The 26,049-nt window shown below is 45.1% G+C and overlaps 1 long non-coding RNA gene across 1 annotated transcript in view; it reads right to left on the bottom strand.

Moving 5' to 3' along the window:
- LOC148901003 (uncharacterized) overlaps positions 1–24,420 on the bottom strand; it is a 46,781-nt gene extending 22,361 nt beyond the window's left edge. The window contains exons 1-2 of the long non-coding RNA XR_016114582.1: positions 24,198–24,420; positions 2,253–2,330 (exon numbers count right to left, since the gene is read on the bottom strand). This is a non-coding gene — a long non-coding RNA (uncharacterized LOC148901003). The remainder of the gene's footprint in view (positions 1–2,252; positions 2,331–24,197) is intronic.
- Between the last annotated feature and the right edge of the window lie 1,629 nt (positions 24,421–26,049).

The following is a 26,049-nucleotide window of genomic DNA, read 5'->3' as shown; positions in this document are numbered from 1 at the left end:
TTCAGTCATTGATTGGCAGACGACTTGCAAAAAACGCGTCCACTCCAGTGCCACTGTCACTCGATTTCCAGGAGCCACAGAACATTGCTTTTTAGGACTACATCCACATTCAATGCAGCGTAAACAATCTTTGGACTCTCTTCGTTCATCAGACAAAAAGTTAGTTCCTAAATTATAGAAGTCTGGAGTTATATGAGCTTGAATTGAGGGCGGCTGTCCAAAATACAATGCATCCATATTGGTTTGTATAGCGCTTTAACGACAGCTGAAGCTGGAACAAAACGCTAACGTGCGAAAAAAGGGGAACGCTGCCTCCTTGTGGAAGGGAAAAACATTGCCAGAGATCTGGCCAGCACTTTATCAGCACCTATAAGCGTGAAAAAATAAAAATGGCGCTCTACGTCATATTTTCCTGAATTCCTGAATACATTGGTGAATGGCTGGGAATCTTTCAGGACTTTTTTTATCGTCCGTATGAGTGTTTTCATTTTTAAAATGCAGGTTGACAAGTTGAGAGGCTAAGATACATTTTTCACTTTGCTCAAGATTCATTGGAATCCATAATTGTCGTTTTTCAGAGTGTTTTTTTGAAGGAGGGTGTTGCTCACTTGCTTGCAGAAGTGACAAACAAGTAGCTAACAAGTAGCAAACAAGTAGCTAACAAGTAGCAATGTGTGTGTGCAAAAAAGTGAGTTTTTCACATGGCAGAAGAGGTATTTAGCTGAACACTTTACATTGGAGTGTGACGTGTTTTTTCCCAGACATTTTTCATCGACATGCTCACATGCACTGTTTGAGAACGGAGACTTGATTTTTTCCTCCCATTTGGAAGCCTTGTTTTGTCTATTTTGCTAAGCATTCATTCAAATGATGCTGGCTTGTTGACAACGTTTGCTCTCAGGTACCAAACTTGGAATAATCTTTCATTTTGGCTTCACACATACTTTAAAACTCTTCTTCTGCATCTGTTTGTGGGCAACGGCTATTTTTGTAAACTTATTTGACTTTCCTTTCAATTCCACGCGCGACCTCGTCTTGTCGCTGTTCAGATTGTCACTCGTCAATGATGATTCCAAGCATTTCTCTTTTATTTGTTTCCGGCCGCGCACGTGGGCTCGAGCGATGGACAAAGCCACAATACGCATTGACGCTCCGCGTTCTCCATCCGTTGACGCCCTGCGCGCCGACTTCAATAACCAGTGAAATGGCGGAAATGCAGGCCATCAAATATTCATCAGTGTTGATGAAACAGCCGGCAGTTGCCTGCCGATCGTCCGGGTGTCCAATTCGGATCCTCCAGACTACCTACAGACCGGCCGGCCGGCCGGCTAGAGCCAATGCATCAAATGGGGAGCGGAAGAGCATTTCAAGTCCAACCTGCATGTGTGTGGATGTCAGGAAGGGGTGTTTGCCGTCAATGTAGAAGGCGGCGCTTACACGACACGACCTCCCTTACCCCCTTCTCTCCTCACTCTGGATGGATATTTATATGGGAGACAGCGTGAGAGAAAGAGGAAAAAAGGAGAGGGTGTGTGTGTGTGTGTTTGTGTGTGTGTGTGTGAGAGGTTACAGAGCCTCGCTAAATATTTGATGACTTGTTGGAGTAGAGGAAATAATGCCCATGAAGGTTGCTTCAACTCATTTCTTCAATTGCATTTCAGCAGGATTGAAGATGAACACACACGCACACACACACACACACACACACACACACACACACACACACACACACACACACACACACACACACACACACACACACACACACACACACGCACGCACGCACGCACGCACACACACACACACACACACACACACACACACACACACACACACACACACACACACACACACACACACACACACACACACACACACACACACACACGTTCCCGTTTGAATGTTTTTGTGAGGTCCAGGTAAGTTCAGATAAGGAGTTTCGGATAACTAGTGTTACCTTTGTATAGTAGATGACCCCCCTCCCTAACTGCGTTTCCCACTTCAACTTCTTTATCGACGCTCTAGAAGCCTTTAGAATGAAAAGGACCAGGCTTAAAGGGCCTCACTTGTCAAAAATGTCCTCACTAAGTGTGGTATAAAAGCATAGTGGTCCTCACATACAAATCCACACACAGCTGTATGACTGTATACGACACGGTGGTTTCCTCTGCAGACTTTTAGAAATTGTGTAAAAGAGTCATTGGAAAATCCGCATGTGAGTGGGCGGTAGACAAAAAGAGAGGTCGGCTTACCGGTCATTGATCGTTTGGCCGGCTCTCCCGTCGGCCTCTTGTTACTGAGACTGGAATCTCATCCTCGGGATCATGTTCCTGGAATATACGACATATGACACACTTGTCAGAGCGGAGTGTCCGCCGGCGAATACGATACAAGTGAGAATTTCTGCTGCAGTTCTGGTTGGTCTAAAAATAGATGGCACGCTGGATCAGAAAAAGTTCCAATCAATGGATGCGTCAATCGGGGGGGAAAAAAAATGGAAGAACATCTCCACTTGTGGATGATCAAAAAGGGGTCGTGAAATTGACCCTTGAGGGATGCCAAAAAACTTGCATTGGTCATCAAATAACTTTGCTCCAAATAAGACCATTTTAGGACGGGTCCATTTGGTACTTCCTGTGTCAGTCAATGAACACAGACCCTATAGAGTATCGTTAATGAAGCTCACGAGTTTGGAAGGTCGAGGGAATCCAGAATCAATCCACCCATCCAGTTTTGAAAAAAAAACCCCACGTCATTCCACGTAATTTGAGCACATCCTTTTGCATACATCAGTCAAGCCATTAACTCATTCACTGCCAGATGATGGGTTCAAATGTGGATGCTCCAGTGACAGGGTTTTTGTCATTGTCACTCCAATTCCAGGACCCGCACAATATTGAGTTTTAGGACTACATAAACTTTCAATGCGGCGTAAGAAACTTTAGACTATCTTCTTCTCTACAGAGAAGAATAGTTAATTCAGAAATGATATGGGTCTGATATGGGAGTTATATGAGCTTGAAATGGGGGCAGCTGCACAAAATACAATCCATACATATTGTTTAATACAGCGCTTGAAAATCAGCTGAAGCTGCAACAAAGCGATAACATGGAAAAAAAGGGAAATGTTGCTCCCTTGTGGAAGGCCAGAGGTCTGGCCAGCGCTTTATAAGCACCCAAATAAGAAAAAACAAAACCCGAACACATTTGAGAATAGCGCTCTACGTCGTATTTTTTTGACATAATCAATCCCGAATAAACTTGGAGGTGGCCGTGAATGAGTTAATGTTGGAAAGGTTCCATTATTAGCCGCTGGCGGATTTTGTAACAATATGAGAGCCAAATTTGACTTGATTTATCGCCTTATTTCGTTCTTTTAGTGATGGCTGGCGTACTGTATGTTACCTTGCAGCCATGCTAGTTATATGATCCATAATTTACAGTATGTACAAAAAAGAGTTAATTCCTAACTTATATGGGTCTGGAGTTATATGAGCGTGAAATGCCATACAATACAAATTGTACAAATACAATGCAATACATACATATAGACATACATATTGTTTTATATAGCGCTTTAACAACAGCTGAAGCAGGAACAAAGTGCTAACATGGAAAAAAGGGAAACGCTGCCCCCTCGTGGAAGGGGAAAAACATTGCTAGAGGTCGGACTAGCGCTTTATTAGCACCCAAGCATGAAAACACAAAACCCAACCAAATTCGGGAATGGCGCTCTATGTCATATTTTCAAATCCCGAATGAGTTAAAGGTCCATATCATTTTTTGACTGAGTGGCTGATAGAGATTAGACAGAATAGAAGTTATCATATTAATAAATTTCATGTTATATGCTTAGTGAACATGCTTAGTGACTTGAGTACACAATGAAAGCACAGAAACTTGGGGTCAATCTGAGTTGAACAGACACAGCCTGTTTACCTGTCCTCTTCATGGAGGAGATCTAGCCTTGGACATAATTTAGTACTTGCTTAACTGTTTCCTTAGACAAAATTTAGGACTTGAAAATCCCTCACGGGAAGAGCTCATTAGCCAGGTTACAAATCTATCAGTTCATGGAAAAGACACCCAATTAAAATATCGATGTTTTATTGCTTGCAGCTGTTGGTGCTTACAACGTCCAGGGTCTAATCAAGAAAATTATGTTTTACTAATGTATCACTTTAATTTGCATATACTCTCAATACATAGCTTGGTAGAGGGCTGCAGAATTTGGGCGTCTGTCTTGAAAGGCCGCGTCCCCTGCCGGCAGTAAAAGACGATCTTCCTGTGTTCCAGCCTTTGTCCACAGCAGGGGTTTGAAACTCCGGACCTTGAGGGCCACAGTCCTACATGCTTTCCAAGTCTCCCAGGTGTGTTGCAACAGGGAGACTTGGAAAACATGTAGCACTGTGGCCCTCAAGGACCACAGTTTGACACCCCTGGTCCACAGTGTCCGATCAAATATCGCTGACAGTGGCCACCAGTAGAAAAGCACTGGTTATATTGATGAAGTGCCTCAAAAAGGTATGAAGACAAACTCCCGTGCAACTATCAGCTATTTGCTGCCAACGCCATGATGGCATATTGTGTTGTGTTGACGAGCGCGGGTGCCTTGCGGGATCTCATGTAAGTAAGCCATTGATGACATCTTTCGTCAATAGCATGTGTTCTGACATTGATTGCCATGTTCCTCTGTGTCCTGACTTCTCGGCACGCAGGTCTTACGGCGAGAGAGCAGCTCTACCTCGGGGGACTCCATCGGCTCGTCAGAAGACTGACAGCTATGACAGGCGGATCCGCAGTCAATGCCGACACGTTCCTGATTAGCCTGTCACTCCGGATGGAGCGAGGCACCAAATGCAGGCAAGGCGTGTCGCAGGGCTTGAGTGGCGCAGACCATTAATTCATCACCTTATTTCACCTTGTCTGATTACTTGGTCAATAAAAAAAATGACAGGAAAGATTCTTCAAGATAAAATAGAGATATACTGGTCCCCGTTACAGTGACAAAAAAAGCAAATAAACCTTAACCCTAATACTAAATAAACACAAACACTATACCCCATATCTCTAAAACTTATCCCAACCCTAACCCTAACCCTAACCCTCAACCTTAACCCTAACCCTAACCCCCTAACCCTAATCTCCAACCCTAACCCCGAACCCTAACCCCAAACCCTCAGCCCTAACCCTAACAAACTTAACACAACTTTCCATACCTTAACATTAACCTTAACATCAACATTAACCCTAACTCTTAACCACTAACACTAACTCCTATTCCTAAATCTTAACCCTAACCATAACCCAAACGATTAAGCCAAAACCAAAGACTAACCCTCATGCCCTCACGCCCGAACTCCCTATACCCTTACCCTCCTGACCCCCTAACCCTCTGACCCCCTAACTCTAACCGCTAAACTTGCCAAACCTTAACCTTAACATCAACCTTAACCCTAACTCCTAACCCCTAACCCTTAACACTAACCCTGAACCCCTATTACTAAACCTTAACCCAACCCCCTAAGCCTAAACCAAAACCTAACCCCCCTTAAACACCTCACGCCCTAACCCCAAAACCCCTTAACCCCCTAACCACCTCACACCCTGATCCCCTAACTCCAACCCCGATAGATGCATTTTTTGGGGATGAAACAAGAAACACAACTTTTTCCTGACTTTTAGTCAGTGGAATATCAAAAGCGAAAGCAAATCTCATGAGAGTTGACAGCAGACTATCACGTAGGTCAAAATCTGAAAACCACTCACACAATGAGTGTGAACACCAAACGTCGATGCTACGAGGTTGCGACGCTAATAGGCCATCGAGGAGGCAACAAGGCACAGCTTGCCTCTCATACCAATCAGTCACGTGACTTTGAAGTCAAGCTTTCCAACGGTAACGCTGACAAGAGAAAGAAGACCGTTGATGATGTTCGTCAAGCAGATGCTAAGTCATTGTGATTAGCGATGACAAAGCTTTATTGGTCAATTAGCTGCCGAAATCAAGTGGCTGGGTCCGATCTGGCCGTCTTATTACACTCAATTAAAAGAAAGTCTCTCCGAGGTGGTAGATGAGTCTAAGAGGGAGGTCTCGCTGGCTAAACGCTCACTATATCACCAGCTAATGAATATTTTCATTAACTTGCCATCATTTCATTTCCTCACCGAGGGTTCAATACTTTAGTGGCTCAATACCCACTTTGATTTATACCCTATCTGCCTGCTTTTTAATGAAGGCGAGCAATCACTTCCCAGTCCTGCTAGCACCTAGCGCTCCTGCCGGCTTCTGGCGTCAGATGAGGGCGAGGGTAAGAATAGACCTTCGGTGAATTGAGACCAGAAACGGACACGCGCCAGATGAAATATTTACACTCGCCTCATTGTGGGGTGACGGCGCACCCAAAGCGACAAGGGGAAATGTGGCCTTTCAAAGATTGCGGAAAACACACCTGAGCTTTCTCCATCGAACTGAGTAAAATTCTCCATATCGGGGGTGAAGACAAACTATTCCTGACACCTGTGCGGTATGGCTAGCTAGCTCGATCACTACCTAACGAGCTTTATCACTAACTAACTAGTTCGATTGCTAGCGAACTCGATCGCTAGATAGCTCGATTGCTTGCTAACTAGCTCGATCGCTAGATAGAGCATGGAATTTGACAATTTGGATTTGCTTTGGCGGGCCGAATAAAATGATGTGGCGGGCCAGATTTGGCCCCTGGGTCTTGACTTTCACACCTGTGCGGTATGGCAACGGGCACCGGAATGTCGTCTCAACAAAACAAAGTCCGCTCGGAAGCAAAAGTACTTCTTATTTTTATTTTTCAAAACTTTTGTTATTCAGCAGTGCGTGCGTGCAGTGTGTTTTGGATCAAGCATTTGACACATTTTGTGTTTGGATGTGGCCTATTTCAGAAACACGCTCGCTTGTGGAAAAATTTCCGCCTTCTGGCTAGCCGCACGTCGACGTTAGCTAAGATTCAGAATGTTTCAAACCGTGACTGTCAGCATAATAACGCTGGACGCAGAACACAAAGCCCACAGGCAAAAAGAAAAGAAACATGGTGCATTGTTTTGTTGTTGTTGATTGGCTAACGCAACCGCAATCTTGAACGGGGGAAAAATGCTAATTTGATTTTTCCCGAATATACGATCATCGGTAAGCAAGCGTCCCTCCGAGCAAGCGGGCAGTCGCCGGCCAGATTCTGTGTTTGTTTGGCTGAGCCAAAGTGGTAAAGCTGGTCTTCAGAGCCACATTACAAAGCCGGCGAATTAGCGAGTTAGCCAGCTAGCCTTACTGTCCATCTGCGCCTCTCCCTGGAATATTTTGCAAAGATGCAGCTCACTCTGCCATTTGCCCCTGGCTCAATTATTGATGGCAATTATGGCAACGCGCTTAGATGCCGCCATCACATGCTATTTTTTTAGCGAGCGGCTTTGGTGTCCAATCATCTTTTATTTCTCGGGGATGTATTTTATGTAGATTCCCTGCTTGCCTTTAATTATCATAGCAAAGGGAAAAAAAATGTCAAATTATGTCGTGTAAATTATGGATCATATAACTGGCCTGGCTCCTGTGAAGGCAATTCGCATGATGACAGGAAGTCCAAGAAAATAAAAACGATGTGAAAGGAAATAGAAAAGAGGTTTAAAATGTGCTTGTATAGCGAATTGCCTTCACAGCTACAAGGTCACATGCATTAGGCTAGCCATCGCTAAAAGAACAAAACAAGGCCATAAACAACATCAAATTGTTACAAATCCGCCAGCGCATAACAGTGGAACCTTTCCAACATTAACTCATTCACTGCCATTCCCAAATTGTTTTTTTTTTGTTTTTCTTGCGGGGGTGCCGATAAAGCGCTGACCAGACCGCTGGCAATGTTTTTTGCCTTCCACAAGGGAGCAGCATTTCCCATTTGTGTCCATGTCAGCGCTTAGTTCCAGCTTCAGCTATTAAAGCGCTATATCAAGCAATATGGATGCATTGTATTGTATTTTGGACAGCCGCCCTCATTTCAATCTCAGAATACTCCAGACCCATATAACTTAGGAATTAACTAATTTTTTCCTGATGAAAGAAGACAGTCCAAGTTTGAATGCAATGAATGTTTATGTCGTCCTAGACCTGCTTCATGTATTGAAAGGCGCTTAGAAATGAAATGTATTATTATTATTATTATTATTATTATTATTATTATTATTATTATTATTATTATTATTATCATTTGCTAGCTATTTGCTATCTATTAGCTCTGGCTGGCTAGCTAACTATATGGCTGGCGAGCTAACTCTGTACCTAGCTATCTATTCAATCTCTACCTAGCTGGCTGTCTAGCTAGGTATCTGTTTGCTACCATGCTGGCGCGTGTGGCGGCCACTGCTCAGTCACAGAAAAACGTATCCTGTAAAGTGACCTTGAGGGTTTTGAAAGGCGCTTAGAAATGAAATGTATTATTATTATTATTATTATTATTATTATTATTGTAAAGCGCTGTCGTTTGGAGCATGAAGCAGGCTCCTTCCTTAGCCCTGCCGGTCCTTTTTCTTTGGCCTCGTAGCGCAGAGGAAGGCCCTAGCTTGCCGTCTTCCAACGCCGCAGGGCACCAAGCTAGCCGGCAGTGAGTTTCCATCAATTAGTGCAGCCCTGCGGCCTCCCTGCGCAAGCCACCTTTGACTGCAGCGCAGATATTGACGAGTTCAGCTTCGCCGTCAGGTGCGGGTCGGCCAAGTTCACGTCGCGCAGGCGTTCAGGGAGGCTCCCTCGGATGACTGCCAGAGATGAGAGGAAAAGTCCACACGAGAGGCTGACGGCTGACAACTGACAGCCGCTTGTTAGTTTTCTGACGTAGCTTGGCGCTAGTCGCTATGAACCCCTCCGGCCCCTTCCCTACAACTCAAGACTATATTCAATAAACTGCGTCCGTATTTTGTTTGGTGACCATAAAAAGGCGACGGAAACTACAAATAGCCTATCAAATGTTAAGCAGATTCCTTACTTACAGACAGTGTATTGTCGGTGTTCAAATACCTGACATGTTTCGGCGACTACTTCCGCCTTCGTCCACGAACGAACGCGGAACGAACGAAGGCGGAAGTAGTCGCCGAAACATGTCAGGTATTTGAACACCGACAATACACTGTCTGTAAGTAAGGAATCTGCTTAACATTAGTTATCAAGTAGACAGGATGAATTTAGTACAACGAATAGCCTATCAAGTTGATGATTTTGTGCCAGTGGAAGACATTTTTGAAATGATGTGAGCGGACAAGAAATCCCAAGGAAAAGCCATTTTCATGGACTTGTGCCATTCCATGAGCTGCCTGTTCTGTGCCAAAGAAGAATGATGTAACAACTAGCTCCGTTCGCACTCAACGGGCTTTACGTTTGACATCTTGACACCAAAGAACGAGAATGGGACACGTCGCATTGGGCTTGGCGTTTCACGTCCTACTTATTGCGCTTTATTCAGCTAGAAAATGCCTTCAATTCCGTTTAAGCCGCGATGATCTGAGCGGTTAAGGTTGATCGTGGCGCCCTAAATATCCCAATACAGTGATACTTCAGCTTACAAACTTAATTGGTTAACAGTAAGTATGTGGAAGGCGAAAAGTGTGTCTTCCAAACATTCATTTACGATAGGAAACCATTAAAAATGAGAATAATCTGTTCTCAGGTCCCTATAAAACATCATTTTCGACTAAATAAGCCTCAAAACAGCACAAAATATACCTTATTTTACGTCTAATAAATGTGCTATTGTATTGCAATTAAAGAAATAAACTGTTTTCTTCTTTTCCTTTCGGCTTTTCCCTTCAAGGTGTCGCCACAGCAAATCAGTGTCCTCCATCTTAGTGGTTTGATCCGCATGTTTGTTTTGGCCAAGCTTTTACGTCGGATGCCCTTCCTGACACAACCCTCTGTATTTATCCGGGCTTGGGACCGGCACAAGAAGACAAATGTCCCTTTGTGGCTACAGAACAAGCGACTCGCTTGGTAAAAGGCTCCCAAACACAAAATGGTCATCGGCACAGCAACATTCAAACAAGCAAAAACTATACTCACCATTTGATGACAATGTACTATATAATAAAGTCGTTTTATTGACCTTTGTGATGGTCATTGAGGTAGTTGCCTCTTGATGATATTCGAATAAAATGTCCGTGCTTTCTCACTAACACCATGCTGCTTTTCGTTCATCCAAATCAACAGAAGTTTTTCAACTTTTATTTTACTATTGCCTGAGACGCTGGTTGCTTAGACAACACAGAAACACTCCAAGCCACATGTCACAATGGTCGACGTAGCATACTGGTACTGAGACGCTAAGTCACACAAACACACACCTCGTTGGTGTTTTTCAATGATCTCCTTCTTCTCCTCGACCGTCATTTTTCTTTTGGGTCCTCTTTGACTTAACACTAGCCTGTGGTGGGGTCTTTTTCAGTCCCAAAATTACTCCGCTCGATAACAAACCACGTCTGCACTGAGTGCACTAAAAGAAAGGGTGTGTGGAAAACGAGTCCCCCAGCCATGGTGGCGCTGTTCCACCGTGTGGCTTGGTGTTCTTCCGCCGAAACTAGTCCGCCAGCCATTGTGGCGCTCCGTGTGTTTCCCGAAAAGTAGTTGGTATGCCAAGATTATATTCTCGCGAATGTATTGTTCTTAAGGCAAAAAGTTTGTTAGCTAAAGCATTCATAAACTGAGGTATCACCGTATACAGAATACCAGTGGCGGGCAGTGGATTTGATCGCTAGGCCTTCAGTAGATCTACGTCAGAATCAATCCAGACTGAAAAACGGTTGGTGTGATTTACTACAAGTCCACTAGAGGGTGCTATTTTTTTCCAAATTATGTCCATTTTTTCTTGAAAAGTCCGTCTTGAAAATGGCTTTAACAGTAAATCGGCAACCAAATCCTTTTCTGCTAATAAATCAACAAAACATATTTGCTTATGCAGCTCGTTATCGATACAGTATACTAGCTCTGGCCAGTATGCGCTTATCATTAGAGGCTAGTGATACTATGCTTGGCTAGTGACGAGCCAGTCACGTGACTAGCGAAACATAGTTTGTGAAAACTCTGATTTTGACCAGCGCCTTCCAGCGAGCCTTGGGTTGCCCACTTGGTTAAAGCAACAGTTTCATCGACATTGATTTTTATGCGCCAGGGCCTGCAGAACTGATTGTGAAGGCGTCCAGATACATTTCTCACCCTGGTAACAAATGATGGCCTCCGAGGAGGGCCGGTGCGTCACCAACTCGAAATCTGATTGGTTAAAGCAACCGAGTCACTGACACTGCATTTAATGCGACAGGGCCCGCAGAACTGATTGTGAAGGCGTAAGGGTAGATTTTTGACCCTGGTAACAAATGATGGCTGAAATATGATTGGTTCAACGCTTAAATCCGAAAACACACGTCTGGAAGCAGCGCAACAGGGCAAACGTCATGAAAGGAAGATGAAAGATTATTTGGAATTATTGAAGAAGATTTCATGGACAAAATATCATTCACATCAGCCTGTCATTCAGATATTTTTAGGCCAGCGGAGAAGGCCTTGAAGGCCACTGGAGTATCTGCGTGAATCGCTACGTTGGTGTGAACGTACAGCACGGCAAGGCATCAAGTGTGTGGATTGGATCAAATCCGTGTCATTTTGCGGAGTCTAATTTGAGGCGCCCGCCTCTTGCTAGCCCAACGCACGCGAGCCGCACCCCAAAACCTTTTTGGAAGGGCCGACGTCACCTCATCTCTTCCAGGGCCAACGGGCCAAAGCCACGCCGGTAATTGACAAGCGAATTAGCAAAAGCTTAACTAGATGGCAGGTGATATATCATTACCCATAGACTTGACCCCCGGTGACCCCATCGTGACTCCCATGTGGCCTCCTGCTCAGGCTTGCATGCAGAAAGGGGGTTTTGGGGGGGCGTCTGCTTGCGGAAGAGCTAAATCAACAGTGTCTGGCCAGCCAGCGCGTTTTGCTTGAATGCGTTCATGAAAAACTCATCATCCCTTCATTTCGGAGATCAAACATATGCACAATGATGAGGAAAAGCAATCTGAGAGACCTTTTAGACGTCCTGCTCCACATTTCATACATTTCAGATGACAATCCAACCCCCCCCCCCCTCTGCTGCTTCATCATCCTTATCCTCCGTCCACCCTGCGGCCTTTTTGTGCTCCTTAAATTTGAAGAACCAGATCTAAAATTAGTTATAATTGTATTTTTTTATATAATAATAATAATAATAATAATAATAATCATAATAATAATAATAATCCATGTCATTTCTAAGCGCCTTTCAAAACTCTCAAGGTCACTTTACAGTCACAGGATTGGTTTTCGGTTTTTCTGTGGGTGGGCCAGTGTTCACTCAACCCGAAAATAGCTAGCTAGCCAGCCAGCTAGATAGCTATATAGCTAATACATAGCTAGCTAGATAGCATTGATAAGCTGTATTCTATGTATACGTAATTGTATTTTATTTATGATTGTTTCGATGCTTGTCTGTGACTGTAAAGTGTCCCTGAGAGCTTTCAAAGGCGCTTGACCCGAAGCCAAAAAACAACAACAACCGGGCCGAGAAAGTTGGAGTCAAGTTGAAGTGGCGCGGGAAAAAGCCTTCCAAGTTAGCCGCTTGGGGCATTCCCCGGAAGCGTGGAGTGGGCGGGGGGCTCGGGTGGGGAATGATGATTTATGACAGGCAAAGACTCCGTCGCCCTTAAAACAATTACGCCGCTGCAGCCGGAGCAAATAAAAGGGAAAATAAATAGTGGCTCCGTAACGTTTGATACGTAATAACATTTTGTCGTTTCCCACAAAGTGGAGCGCAATGAAATTAGAGGGCCCCGTCGCGCCTAATGAAACGTGGCATCTCCCAACTCCAATGCTTTTTGTCATCATCAACTTTCTTTCTATGCTTGATTGATGGCCGCTTTGGAAATGGAGACAAGCACAAACATTCCCATCAGGGGGACCGAGCGGGATGCGTTGCCTTCAAGAGGACCGCATGAAATATGAGGTGAAGAGCTACATTTGAAGAGAAGGAGGACGGGGGACGGGGGACGGGGGACGGGGGGAGGAGGTCCTTTGCTAAAAGCCGCTTGCTAGCGGACCTCATTTTGCCGCCAAATGTGAAAATGGCACCATTTCACCCAATTTGTGTCGCGCTTGTCAGCACGTTGTCGGAAAGTGACAGGCGATTGGCTCACGTGTTATCCATGAGCTATCTATTTGCTATCTGGCTGGCTAGCTGTTAGTTACATAGCTAGCTGGATCGCTGTGGAACTGGCTATCTATTAGAAAGCTAGCTTTCTATCTATTTGAGTTACCTCTGAGTTGAGTGAACGCCGGTGCATGTGGCTGCCGCTGCTCACCTCCAGAAAAACTTATCCTGTGACTGAAGAGTGACCATGAGACTTTTGAAAGGTGCTTATAAATGAAATGTATTATTATTATTATTATTATTATTATTATTATTATTATTATTATTATTATGGCAATTCCAAAATAAAAGGAGAATGGGTGGATGTCATTCGCTCTTGATATATTAACTCATTGACCGCCATTCCCAAATGTAATCGCCTTTTGGTTTTTCTGGTCAGACTTCTAGAAATATTTTTCCCTTGCACAAGGGGGCGGCATTTGCCTTTTGTCCATGTTTGCACTTTGTTACGGTTTCAGCTATTGTTAAAGCGCTATATAAATCAATATGTATGTTATGGATTGTATTTTATTGTATTTTGGACAGCTGTCCCTATTTTAGGCATTGATAACTCCACACCCATGTAACTTAGGAATTAACTCTTTTTTTCCGGTGAAAGAAGAAGAGTCCAAGGTTAATAATAATAATAATAATACATGACATTGTAAGCGCCTTTCAAAGCTCTCAAGGACATTTTACAGTCACAGACAAGCATAGGTACTATTATATAAATAAAAATGTAATGCTTTATTGAATGTTGATGTCGTCCTGAAACTCAATATTGAGTGGGTGCTGCAATTTGAGTGAAAATGACAAAAACCCTGGCACTGGAGAGGACACAGTTTTTGCACATCATTTGGCAGTGAATGAGTTAACAACCAACCAAACGTCTTTTGTAGTTAGCGGACGCAGCTGAAAGCCCCCCCCCCCCGTCCCCCCTCCTGCACGAGATGGCTCATAAATGGAATGGCGGGCGTCCCCGCCGGGATGAAAAAGTGCCACGCCACAACCACCACAAATCTTCAAGGCCGCAGTTAGCTTCCATTGCTTTAGCGCTCATTAGCAAAGTTCTCCTCGGGGCAAAACTGCCACATACACGCCGTAAACTTGCCGGCTGCGTCTTCTTATGTAATAACTGCACTGAAGTCACACCTTCTGGTGGCGTCGGGCTCATTAATTGTTACGAGGGGGCGGATGGGGGGGGGGGGGGGGGGTCATGGCCAATTAAGCTCAGCGTGTCTAATTGGACTGTCAGCTCGCCGAGGATGAGAGCCAAGCAAGAGAGGTCATGAGGGGTGTCGGTTAAGCTGTGAATAACGCCGGGTGCCGTGGCGAGGGGGGCAGGTGGTTTTAGGGGCGGTTTTGGGGGTTCGGGGGGCGAGCATGCTGGGATTGTGTTGTCTGGCAGCTCATCTATATTTGATGGCGCCACTCAGACAAATGAAAGCGGAAGCACCCGGAACAAGGGGGAGGGGCTGCATGGGGACCTCTGACACTTCAAAGTCAAGTCCTACGGGTGGCCCGTCCCGTGCGGAGACCGACCGACCGACCGACCGACCCACGTGCAGTCCACCCCATGCTGAGAAGCTGCTGGGGCCTCATTAACCCTTAAACAGGCTTGAGAGGGCGGCGACGGCCATGAAACTAATGACCCGAGCGACGCGCGCATAGACGGGTGACCCCGCTAACACGCACAAATACACGTTTTGAAGACATGATGGGGACGAGTGTGCATACGATTTGCCCCATGAAACCCAATTTCAAACATGAAATAAATATATTTATGCACACACACACACACACACACACGATCAATGTCAGCCCTAATTGAAAAGCCCCAACTCTAATTGTGAGTGGTACCGCAACCCCCCCCACCCCGATCCCCCAACCCCTCCCATGACCATATTTGCCATCACACAAAAGCGCTATGTCACAATTAGCGGAATGTGAGCGTGATAATGAGGAGAAAAGAAGAAAGAAAGATGAAAGGCATAAAAAAGGCGCATGTGAACGAAGAGTCTAATTGAGGTGAGGCAGTCGACCTGATTTGCATGCGAGGCTGCGGCTCGGCTTCACTCGGCCGCGGCTAATCACGCTAATGTCTTGACAAATTAATTTTGCTAATTAGGCACGCCCACCGGTGCTCACCGACAGATTAAGCAGATTAAACAAACAACTGCCGATGATCCCTCAGCGACCCCAAAAGGTGCTTTTTCTCTTTGTGTTCGGGTGTCTTGAACTCATTGACTGCCAGATGATGCGCAAGTGTGGCCACGACGCTGCCAGGGTTTTTGTCATTGGCACTCCAATTCCAGGACACGCAGAATAATGACTTTTAGGACTACAGAAACATTCACTTCTTTCATGAGAAAAAAATTTAATTCCTAAATTAAAAGGGTTTGGAGTTATCTGAGCTTGAAATGGGGGCGGATGTCCAAAATACAATTTCCCATCGGTTGATGTAGCGCTTCGACAACAGCTGAATCTGGAACAAAGCGCTAATATGGAAAAAAGGGAAATGCTGCCCCCTTGTGGAAGGGAAAAACATGGCCAGAGGCCATGGCCAGCGCTTTATCGGCACCCAAGGATGAAAAAACAAAAGCCAAACTTATTCGGGAATGGCGTTCTACGTCCTATTTTCAATTCCCGACTACATTTTGTAGTGTTGTCCGCAACCCATTGAGAGTGAGCAGTCTTCAAATTTGGATCGATAGCATGACTCCAATTCAAGCACAGGCCCCGCCCTCCCCAAGCCCCGCCCACCGCGAGCTACCTGGCAACATGGAGGGCGGCGTGAGCGACAGCTGCCGCCCTCCATGTTGCTGCTGCTGCTGCTGCTGTCGGTCAAATGAATAGATGATGTGGGCTAATTGGCTGTGGAGGAGAATCAATGGAGTCTGAGGAGAGCCCTGAGGGGAGATGACGAGGGGCTCCATTTTGGTCAACAATCACCAAAAAGAAAGAAAGAAATAATCACAATCATCAATAAAAAACTCCAAAGCACCCGATTGGCCCGCATTCCATTCCTAGAGTCCATTCCAAGGCCTTCCAGAATCCTTGAAATAGTTTTCAATGACTGAGGGTTCAAAGGTCACAGTTGTTTTTTCCAAACGACCGTGGGTTCAAAGGTTAAGGGCATTTCAGTGACTGTTTTGGGCCTTCTGAATTTCTCCAGCTTCTCAGAAACGTTTGACTTCATCCCTAAATGTCGCTCATATTTATGGTGACAAACTACTACTTACTCATTAATATAAATATATCAATAAATAAATATCAATTCTATAATAATAATAATAATCATCATCATCAAATAAATAGGTGGTTAAATAATTAAATAATTAAACAATCAAATAATTGAATAATAAAAATAAAAAAAATAAATAAATAATCAGCCAAATAAATAAATACATAAATAATAACATAAATAATACTACTACTACTACTACTACTACTACTACTAATACTAATAATAATAATAATGCATTTAATTTCTAAGTGCCTTTCAAAACTCTCAAGGTCATTTTACAGTCACAGGATCAGTTTTTTTTCTGTGGGTGAGCAGCGGCAGCCACACGCGCCAGCGTTCACTCAACCCAGAACTCAAATAGATAGAAAGCTAGCTAGCTGTCCAATAGACAGCTAGTAGCTAACAAGCTAAATGGCTAGCCAGCCATATAGATTGCTATATAGCTAATAGATAGTTAGATAGCCGTCCAAGGAGCTCGATATCAAAATGCTAGCTCGTGAGATAGCTAGAAAAATAAATCAAGAAATATTCACACTAAATGCTGATTTCATACCATCGTCCCATTTCGATCGAAACTAACTAGCTAACTGACTGACTGATTAAAAGTGATGAAATGTGTGTTGTGGCAGGCAAAAGTTGATAGGATGCTGGGAAAAGAGAAAAGAGCGTGGCGGACGAGGCCATCCGCAATTTGATGGCAGCGTCCCCGCCCCCAAGCCCTAAAACGCCGCCCAATTTTGGGCGGTACGGCGCTTTGGTGACCCGCCTGTGATCTCCTCCGTCCACTTGTTAGTCAAGGTGGGTTGAGCGTCCCGTCCCCCCCGATTCCCCCTCGTACGTCTTCCACTCTCGTCAGCGGCAAATTGGCTGCGCCGAAGCGGATCAAATTGACTCTCCAAATGAGGCGGGAGCCCTTGAATGAGGTCATAAATATGAAGATCAAGCCGGACCGCCATTTGTCCAATCCCACCAAATCTCATTTGGACATCATGAAGACATGGACCCACTTTTGGATTAGTCTCATCGTTTTGCGGGGGTCTGAGAAAGCAAATAGAATCCGCGTAACCCAAAACAGGATATCAGACGATAAACATATAAAAAAAAAATAAAAAGGCCACGTTTAGCTCTTTTTGCTAATATTATTAGTTCAAGCTATTCAGCTGGCTTCCTCATGCGACAGCACACTTACAAGCCGGAAAAGAAGTTAACATGCTAATGTCGCGGCGTGATGCTAATGCGGGGTTGGATTAACATGTCATCGTGAGAGCATTTGTCAGAAAAAAAAACAAGATGACCAAATGGAAACGTCAAGTCATTTCTGCTGGGATATTTTGCTTTCAGGCGTCTTATTTTGAAAGACAAAGCGGAAATAAGGCTTTCCTCACCAAATTTCTATTTTGGTTGGACTCGATGCGTTGGGCTTCGCCGACAAATCTCAAATGAATGAAGGATAGCTGTCAATGCGTGCATGTGGAAATTTTAGCATCCTGACCAGCACATAAATAAACAAAAGTCAACCCAAAGTCAGGAAATAAAATTCATCAATAAACAACACAAATAAATAAATAAATAAATAAATAAACAAATAAACAAACAAACAACACATAAATAAATAAATAAATAAATAAATAAATAAATAAATAATAGTTCATCAAAAAATTAAATACTTAGATAAATAAACAAATAAATAAATATACCGTTAAATAAGTAAATAATTCGATAAAGAAACAATTACATAATTAAAAATTAAATAATAAAAAAAAACAACCAGCCAAATAAATAGATAAATACATAGATACATAGATGAATAGATAAATAAAAATAAGTCAAAATAAATTCATAAATAATATAAAACAAACAACAAACAAACAAATAAATATATCATTCAATATTTAAGTAATTGGATAATTAAACAATTAAATAAATAAATAATCATACTATTAAATAATTAGCAAAAATAAATAATCAGCCATATACATTTAAAAAAAATAGGTCGTTAAATAATGAAATAATTAGATAAGTAAACAAGTAAATAATTAAACAATCAAACAATTAAATAAAAAAAAACAATCAGCCATCTAACTAAATAAATAAATAAATTGAGCTTTCTTTTTCAAAATACCGAAATGGCGTGTTACTCCAAAATCTTTTGGGGGAGGTATAAATCTCATCTTGAAAAAAAGGAAAGAAACTTCTCAATCAATGACAACAGTCGACGCATATGCTATAGTTTGCGCATTTCGGAAGTGTTCATTTGGGCTCGCTCGCATCACATGACCACAGCTGATGACATAGGGCGGTTGTGGCCTAAGCTTGCCCCCTTCCGAATGAGATCCCGATGCCGCCCCCCCCCCCCCCCCCCCCATCCCGTCATGCGGAGGCATCTTTGCGACTTTACGCGCGCTGTTTGCACTCGCCGCATCTCGGGGACATCAAAGCGTTGCGCAAACGAAGCCCCCGGCAGGCACCTCTTTACAATCCCATCTCCCCCTTTTCTGTTGAAAGCGGGCAAGAGAGAAAAGAGCCAACGTCATCAAAGAGGCGCCGTTCAATGGAAGAATACAAGACGACTCCGCCATGTGTCGCGTTGGCGTCGCTTGGCTGTGGATGGAGGTGGTGACAAGGTAGCTAGAAGGTGTTTCTGCTACCACTTCCTTCATTCACTGTCCGTTATTTAGTTCGCCAATGAGACGCGGCACGGGGGGAAGAGATTGCATCGTTTTCACAGCTTTCTTGCATGGAGTGGATTGGATGTACCCTAATTGGTCTCGCGGTGGAGACATGGACATTTCACGGCGGCAAAGTGATCAAAGGAAGAGGAAAGGAAAGAAAGAAGTAGAAAAATAACATACAGGAGATGCTGGAAAGGCAGCCACTCTCCGGGCGCCATCTTGAAGTCAAAAGAACAAAACAAATAAATAATATTCTTCAGCACTTGATGTACCCTCTTTGTGACATGAAGCGGTTCCAGATGAAAGAGGAGAGGATCAAAGCAAATCCTTTTTAGCAGTGGATCAGTGACGTCATGGTGGAACGTGCACGTCTACTACAAGCTAAATGTTGAAAGCAAACACGCAGCTGTAGCATCCATTGATGAAAAGAGACTGCCTCACTTCTCCTGTCCCACGTCAATCCGCTTCAATTCTGAGCCGCGACAGTTCCACACTTCGCTCTAATCGCTTTGTTGAGGAAAGGAGAAAAAGATAAAGAGCAGCTTGATTTAAATACCCGAGTATTAACCCCGAATATCAGACAATATTTTTTCCATTGAAGTAAGATTGAAAAAGTCTGAAATTGCTTGATAGTAATGAAAATTATGGTTTCCAATAAAAACAAGTCAAAAATTGTCAAAATAGTAAATACTCAATGTTCTGGCTATCTATCTATCTATCTATCTATCTATCTATCTATCTATCTATCTATCTATCTATCTATCTATCTATCTATCAGCTCGTTAGCTAGATTTCTATCTATTTGAGTTATTCCGGGTTGAGTGAACGCTGGCACGCGTGCTTGCCGCTGCTCACCCACAGAAAAACTGATGCTGTGACTGTAAAGTGACCTTGAGAGTTTTGAAAGGCACTTAGAAATGAAATTATTATAGTATTATTATCCAAAAGTCTTTTTTCAAAGGTAAAAAAGAGGGGGTCTTCTATTCAGGTGAATACGGTAATGTTGTCTGGCGGCCAACGGCTTGGCTGTCCATCATCATTTCTTTTTATTTTCCTTGGTGGAGAAACCCCAAACGAGCGAGCGAGCGAGCGTGCGAGCGCGTTTGCGTCTTCATTGTTAGCGTCTAGGCTAACAAATGCGATCCGTCCACATTTGGGCTCTTTTCTTTTTTAACGGCTGAAATGCGGCGCTCGCCGGCAGTTGACGTCGTAAAATAAAAATAGTTTGTAAAAGGGAAATAAACGGCGGCCGGAAGATTCATGCGCTGAAATAAAGCGGGTCCTTTTGAATATTTAATTAGCCCTCCCCTAATTACGGCCATGAGACACTACTTCCAAACACTCTCGCTGCACTTTCTTCCCATTGGCCAAGCCTTTCGGTCTAGCGGGCGGCTTGCTCCGCGCGTATTTTTCCAGGCTATGAATATTTGATGAAAATGGCGGCCGGGCCGCATCAGATGCTCATCGCCACTAAGAACACGGCCTCCATTATGAGCCCCGCGCTTCCTCTACGCCGCCCGCATTAGCCACATGACGGAATGCCACGGCTAATGCTGGTGCGCGTCAAGCATCGCTGTCCATTAAAACGGTGAGAAACAGTCGGATGGGAGCTATCATCGAGCTAACGCCAATTCGGGAAAGCGGCGAAAAGCCCGCGGCGATACGCTACAGATACCGACGCCCCTGATAACTTGGGCCTTCTTTGCTCAGGAGAAGCGTACAAAGCCGGTTCTAAAAGAAAGGAGCGTCAGCGCAGAGCGCTGATGCGTATGTGGAACTGTCGCGGCTTGGAATTGAAGCGGATTTACGTGGGACGGGAAATGTGAGACGATCTAGCTTGATATCTGTTAGCTAGCTATCTGGATGGCTATCAGGCTGGCTATCTAGCTAGCGATTAGCTGGATAGCTATCTGGTTTGCTAGCTATTTGGCTGGCTATTTGGGCTGGCTATCTAGCTAGCTATCGTTTGGCTGGCTAGCTATCTATCTTTTTGAGTTATTCTGGGTCGAGTGAACGCTGGCGCGCGTGGCTTCCGGTGCTGACCTGCAGACAAACTGATCCCATGACTGTAAAGTGACCTTGAGAGTTTTGAAAGGCTCTTGTAAATGAAATGTATTATGATGATTGTGATTGATTGACGCTCTTCTTCACTTGTTCCTGCGGCGCACGGCACGGCACGGCACGGTGTCGGAAGGCTCGTGGCTTGGCTCGCTGGGGAACGAAGCGAGCCACGTTAGCGATCGGGAGTTTGTGTAAAGCCTCAGTCAAGGACCTCCATAATGATCTACTCAACCTTGTGACTCCTGTCTGAGAGCTCGCTGGCTCCCTGGGGAGTGTGCGGGGGGTGTGTGTGTGCGCGCGGGTGGGAGGTTATGGCGCAGCGCAGCAAGGGGATTAGCCTCATAATTTGAAGATGATGAGAAATAAAGAAAGGCTTATACAGATTGCGGATCCTATTTGGAGACATTGACGTCGGCATTTGATTGCACAAATGAATGGTAGGACGAAACAAAAGCAAGCTGGCTTTTTGGCCGACGCAGTTGATGAGTCTTACACATTCACAGAAGAAATATGTGCAAATGTAGAGACCTTTTTTAAAATTACACAAAAATATCTATGTATCTATGTATGGATGGATGGATGGATGGATGGATGAATTGCTGAAGTAATTAATAAACCACATTGACGCTCACCCCCTCTCCTCTCTTCTTGTGTGAGACTGAACATACACATGGCCGGCCAACCCGGCTACCATCCGGCTAGCAATTGACTTCACTTCTCGCCTTGATAGCCTTGGCTTCAGCCAACTTGCGGACGTTGCTACGCACATAAAAGGTGACGCGCTTGCCCCGATATGCCGCTCTGGATGGAGTCCCTCCAACCGCACGCACAGCTCTTGTACTCCCGATAACAGAGCACGACCCGGTGACATGTAACGTTTCCAGCACACTCTCCGTCCCCAAAACGGCCCGTACGAGCGGGACTCCCTCGCTTCAACGTTGGCCTCATTCTCTCTGGAGCCAAACTCCTCTCCTGACAAACGGCTTTGCCGCTACATTGTCAACACGCTCGCTCCTGTCAAATGCCACCGTTTTATTTACTGGTTCTGCACCGCGGTTCAACGCTCATCTCCGCTTCAGCAAATGGAACACACGCCAGCTTTATCGGAGAAGCGGACTCACTGTTCGCAAAGATACGTACGCCGCTCAACTTTTCCTCACGACTGAAGGCCTCGGCGCGACACGCACGGCTCGCGACTGCAAACAAGCAATTCCCGAACCGGCGCGATTCAAGCCCGCATCGCTACACTGCGCCACCCGCGCGCTAACTAGCTAAGCATCGCGTAGAAACGCCACCACGCCCAATCCGATACGTTCAAGAAGCCGGCAAGTCTCTCAATTCTCCCAGGCAACAATTTTTGGGGGTCATAAAGGCTCCTCAAACGCCAAACGTCGGACGTTTGGTGCAAGTTCCATTCGGCGAGGCCGAAAAGGGGCAACAAACTTGGCGCCGAAGCTCGCCGTTGACGACAAATGCAAAGAGACGGCGGTAAGTAGAGTAGAAAGCACCTGTCAACTCCGGCTCTCGGTCGACTTGATCAACATCAAATTTTAATTGGACAACCCCCCCCCCCCCCCCCCCTCGCCCGATTTGCGCGCCGAAAGCTCGTTGGCTGACGTCCGCTGGTTGCAAACGGGCCAAGGCGGCATGAAACGCGCCCCCGTATAAAACGAAAGGGTGACAGAAAGACGGAAGAGGGGCGTAAAAATAAACGCCCCCCCCCCCCCCCCAACCCCATTTCCACTTCACGCCGTACGTTGCCATCAATTATGGATAGCGGCGGACGCTATTGAAATGAATTGTACATTTGTGAATACAATATCCATCTGTTGCATACGAATGGCGGTCCAACTTCATTAAAAGCAATCCCAGACCTTCGTTGAATGATCACCCCATCGAGTTAAACATGTACAAATAAAAATCCGAAAGGGGGTTGGAGGGGGGGGTGGATATGGCTTTCCCAAAAGCCAAAACTGGGCCAATCCGGGACCCAAAACAAGTCTAAACGCTCGCCGCCTCAACGCGGCGGCTGTAATGTTGCTTAATTGGGCCACGGAAATCACACGGGCCTTTTGTTGAGCGGCGGGTGAGCGGAGAGGGGGGAAACGCTCCCCTCTGCCCAATCTCGCTGGCTTGTTTTCTCTCTCTCTCTCTCTCTCTCTCTCTCTCTCTCTCTCTCTCTCTCTCTCATTTGCATATTCATTGAGATATCAATTATTTATCCCTTAGCACAACGACTGGCCGCATTAGCATGTGGCTCCACGCCGCTATAACATGGCAGCGGATGCGAGTGGCTGAATAATACATCGCGTGTCGGATAAATCCATACGAAGAAATAATCACACCGCCAGGTTGTATAACGGGGAGAAAGGTTTGAGATAAAGATGCGGGGAATAAAGAATCATAATAATAACACTAATACTACTAATACTACTACTACTACTACTACTACTAATAATAATAATAATAATAATAATAATAATAATAATAATAATGGGACTGTGAAAATGGCTGTCCAACGATGACGCTTTAGCATCCATTAACAAAAAAAAAACATGTCTCACATCCCCTGTCCCACATACAGTAAATCCACTTCAATTCCAAGCCACGACAATTCACCGGAGCGCAAGCAAAGGTAAAAAAAAGGCTTGCCATATTCCAAGTAGCTATCATTTGATAACGTCATCCCCCCCCCCCCTCTAGATGCATATTTGCACTCTGGCGCCCACGTGAGCCGTTTGCTACACTTGGCTGCTAATTCTTATTATTGCGATTATTATTGCAGCAAACACCCGAAAAAGCGCTGACTCATCCGAAGCTAATTTCAACATTGCAGCGTTGCTGCAATGTTGCTTGAGAGGTGGAGGGGAGGGGGGGGGTTAAAATGGCCTCCGCAGTACACACCCGCACACACTCACTAACACGCACACACACACACACACACGCACACACACAACATTCTCCGACATTTCCCGCGCAAAATCGGCATCAACGCAAAACACTTACTGTGAAAATGTCCCGTGAAGGAAGTTTTTTTTTGAATTTTTAATAGTTTTTTTCTTCTCTCCGGCGCCTCCCTCGGACCAGACCAGCGAGTCGAGCCCAGAGAAAAAGCGCTGGTGCCGCCGGCCGCCGCCATGTTCTCCCAGCCATTTGCTTCTCCGACTTAAAAAAAAAAAAAAAAGAAAAGTATGTGGACGGCATTCATTTTCACCATTTTTTGGTTTTGTTTTGGTGTGTCCACCCCCCCCCCCCCCCAGTTTGGTCTCCCACCTTGCGCGGATGCAGACTGCGACTCTCTGCATGTGCTTGCACAAGCACGATCAATATGGAAGGAGAGAGCTATTTTATGATTGGAGAAGTTGTTGTGTTTTTTGGTGCTGAAATTCATTATTTAGTATCTGAACCTTCAGCAATTCACGATCATTTATTCATAAAGTCCCTTTTTGCCAGGAGGAAATGGATACAGCTGCGTGCGTGCGTCGAGAGAGAGAGAGAGGGAGAGGAAGGGGGGGGGGGGGTGCGTCGAGAAGGGGGAGTAAAAAGAGAGAGAAAAAAGCATGCACGGAGGAGGAGGATGAAGAGAAACGGGATGCGCCCGCGTGTGCTGCAATGTCATGGGGGTTGCAACCGGGCTAAGCAGACGCATTGATCATATTGATCAGGCAACTCTTGAAATAAAAGGCACGAGGGGTGAGGCTTTGGTTTTTGCCAAGCGGCTGCGATTGACAGATGAAGAAGGCGAGAAGGCTTCGCCGGGGTGAAGGCCTTGAACGACGCCCCCCGTGAAAGAAGCTCCACTGACGAGTGAAGAAGAAGAAGAAGAAGAAGAAGACGAGGAGGACGAAGCGCATTGATGTGTGAGGAATCACTACAAATGCTGCTTGTTTACTTTGCAAAAGCACAGCAGAAAAGGGGGGTGGGGGAGGGGGGGAGAGAGAGAGAGAAGGTGGGTGGTTGTATGAGGCTGCGAGAGAGAGAGAGTGAGAGAGAGATAGAGAGAGAGAGAGAGGGAAGGGGGAGAGAGATGGAGGATAGAGGGAGAGATAGAATGGGAGGGAGAGAGATAGGCGGGGCATGGAGTGAGAGAGAGGAGAGAGGGGGAAAGGGGGAGAAAGAAAATTGAAAAAGAGAGAGAAGAGGAGAGAGAGAGAAAGGGGGAGATGAGGGAGAAAGAGAGATAGAAAGACAGAGACAGAGAGAGAAAGGGGGAAGAGGGGGTGACGGCAGAGAGAGAAATAGATGGGGGCAGAGAGACAGAGGAGAGAGTGGGGAAAGGGGGGAGAGAGAGAGAGAGAGAGAGAGCGAGAGGGAGAGGATGAGAGAGACAGAGAGAGAAAAATAGAGCTAAAGAGGGAGAGAGAGAGAGCGCTTGCTTTGTAAAAGTGCCCTTGCAAGGCTGGTCCGTCCGTCCGTCCGTCCGTCCGTCCGTCCGTCCGTCCGTCCTTCCTTCCTTCCTTGCATGCTTGCATGCATGCAAGGAAGGAAGTGCTGACTGAGAGCGCAAGCGCTCGTCCCTTTGAAATCCAAAAAAGAAGCCGAGATGCTTGCAACCGCCACCCCGTGCTTTTTTTTTTCTCCCTTTCTTCCTTTTCCCCGAAAATATGCAGCACACAGCAAGAGAAAACAACACCAACACAAAAAAGAGTGCAAAGCATTTGGCTGCATTTTGGTTCTTCTCTTTCTATGACAAGCACATCAAGTGTGCAACCGCAGCTAAAGTGGAACAAAATTCCGCTCTTGAAGATTTTTTAGCGTCGCCATCCAAAAAAGCCGTCTAAGGAATTAGCTGAGTAGAAAGAGAGCTAGCTACCTGGCGAGCTGGAAAGCAGCATGGCATTTTACATGCTTCATTTGC

The sequence above is a fragment of the Hippocampus bargibanti genome, linkage group LG03 (assembly GCF_051943395.1).
Source record: "Hippocampus bargibanti isolate YZ-2025 linkage group LG03, ASM5194339v1, whole genome shotgun sequence".
In the NCBI taxonomy this organism is placed as follows: domain Eukaryota; kingdom Metazoa; phylum Chordata; class Actinopteri; order Syngnathiformes; family Syngnathidae; genus Hippocampus; species Hippocampus bargibanti.
This window is presented reverse-complemented; position numbering and strand designations above follow the sequence as displayed.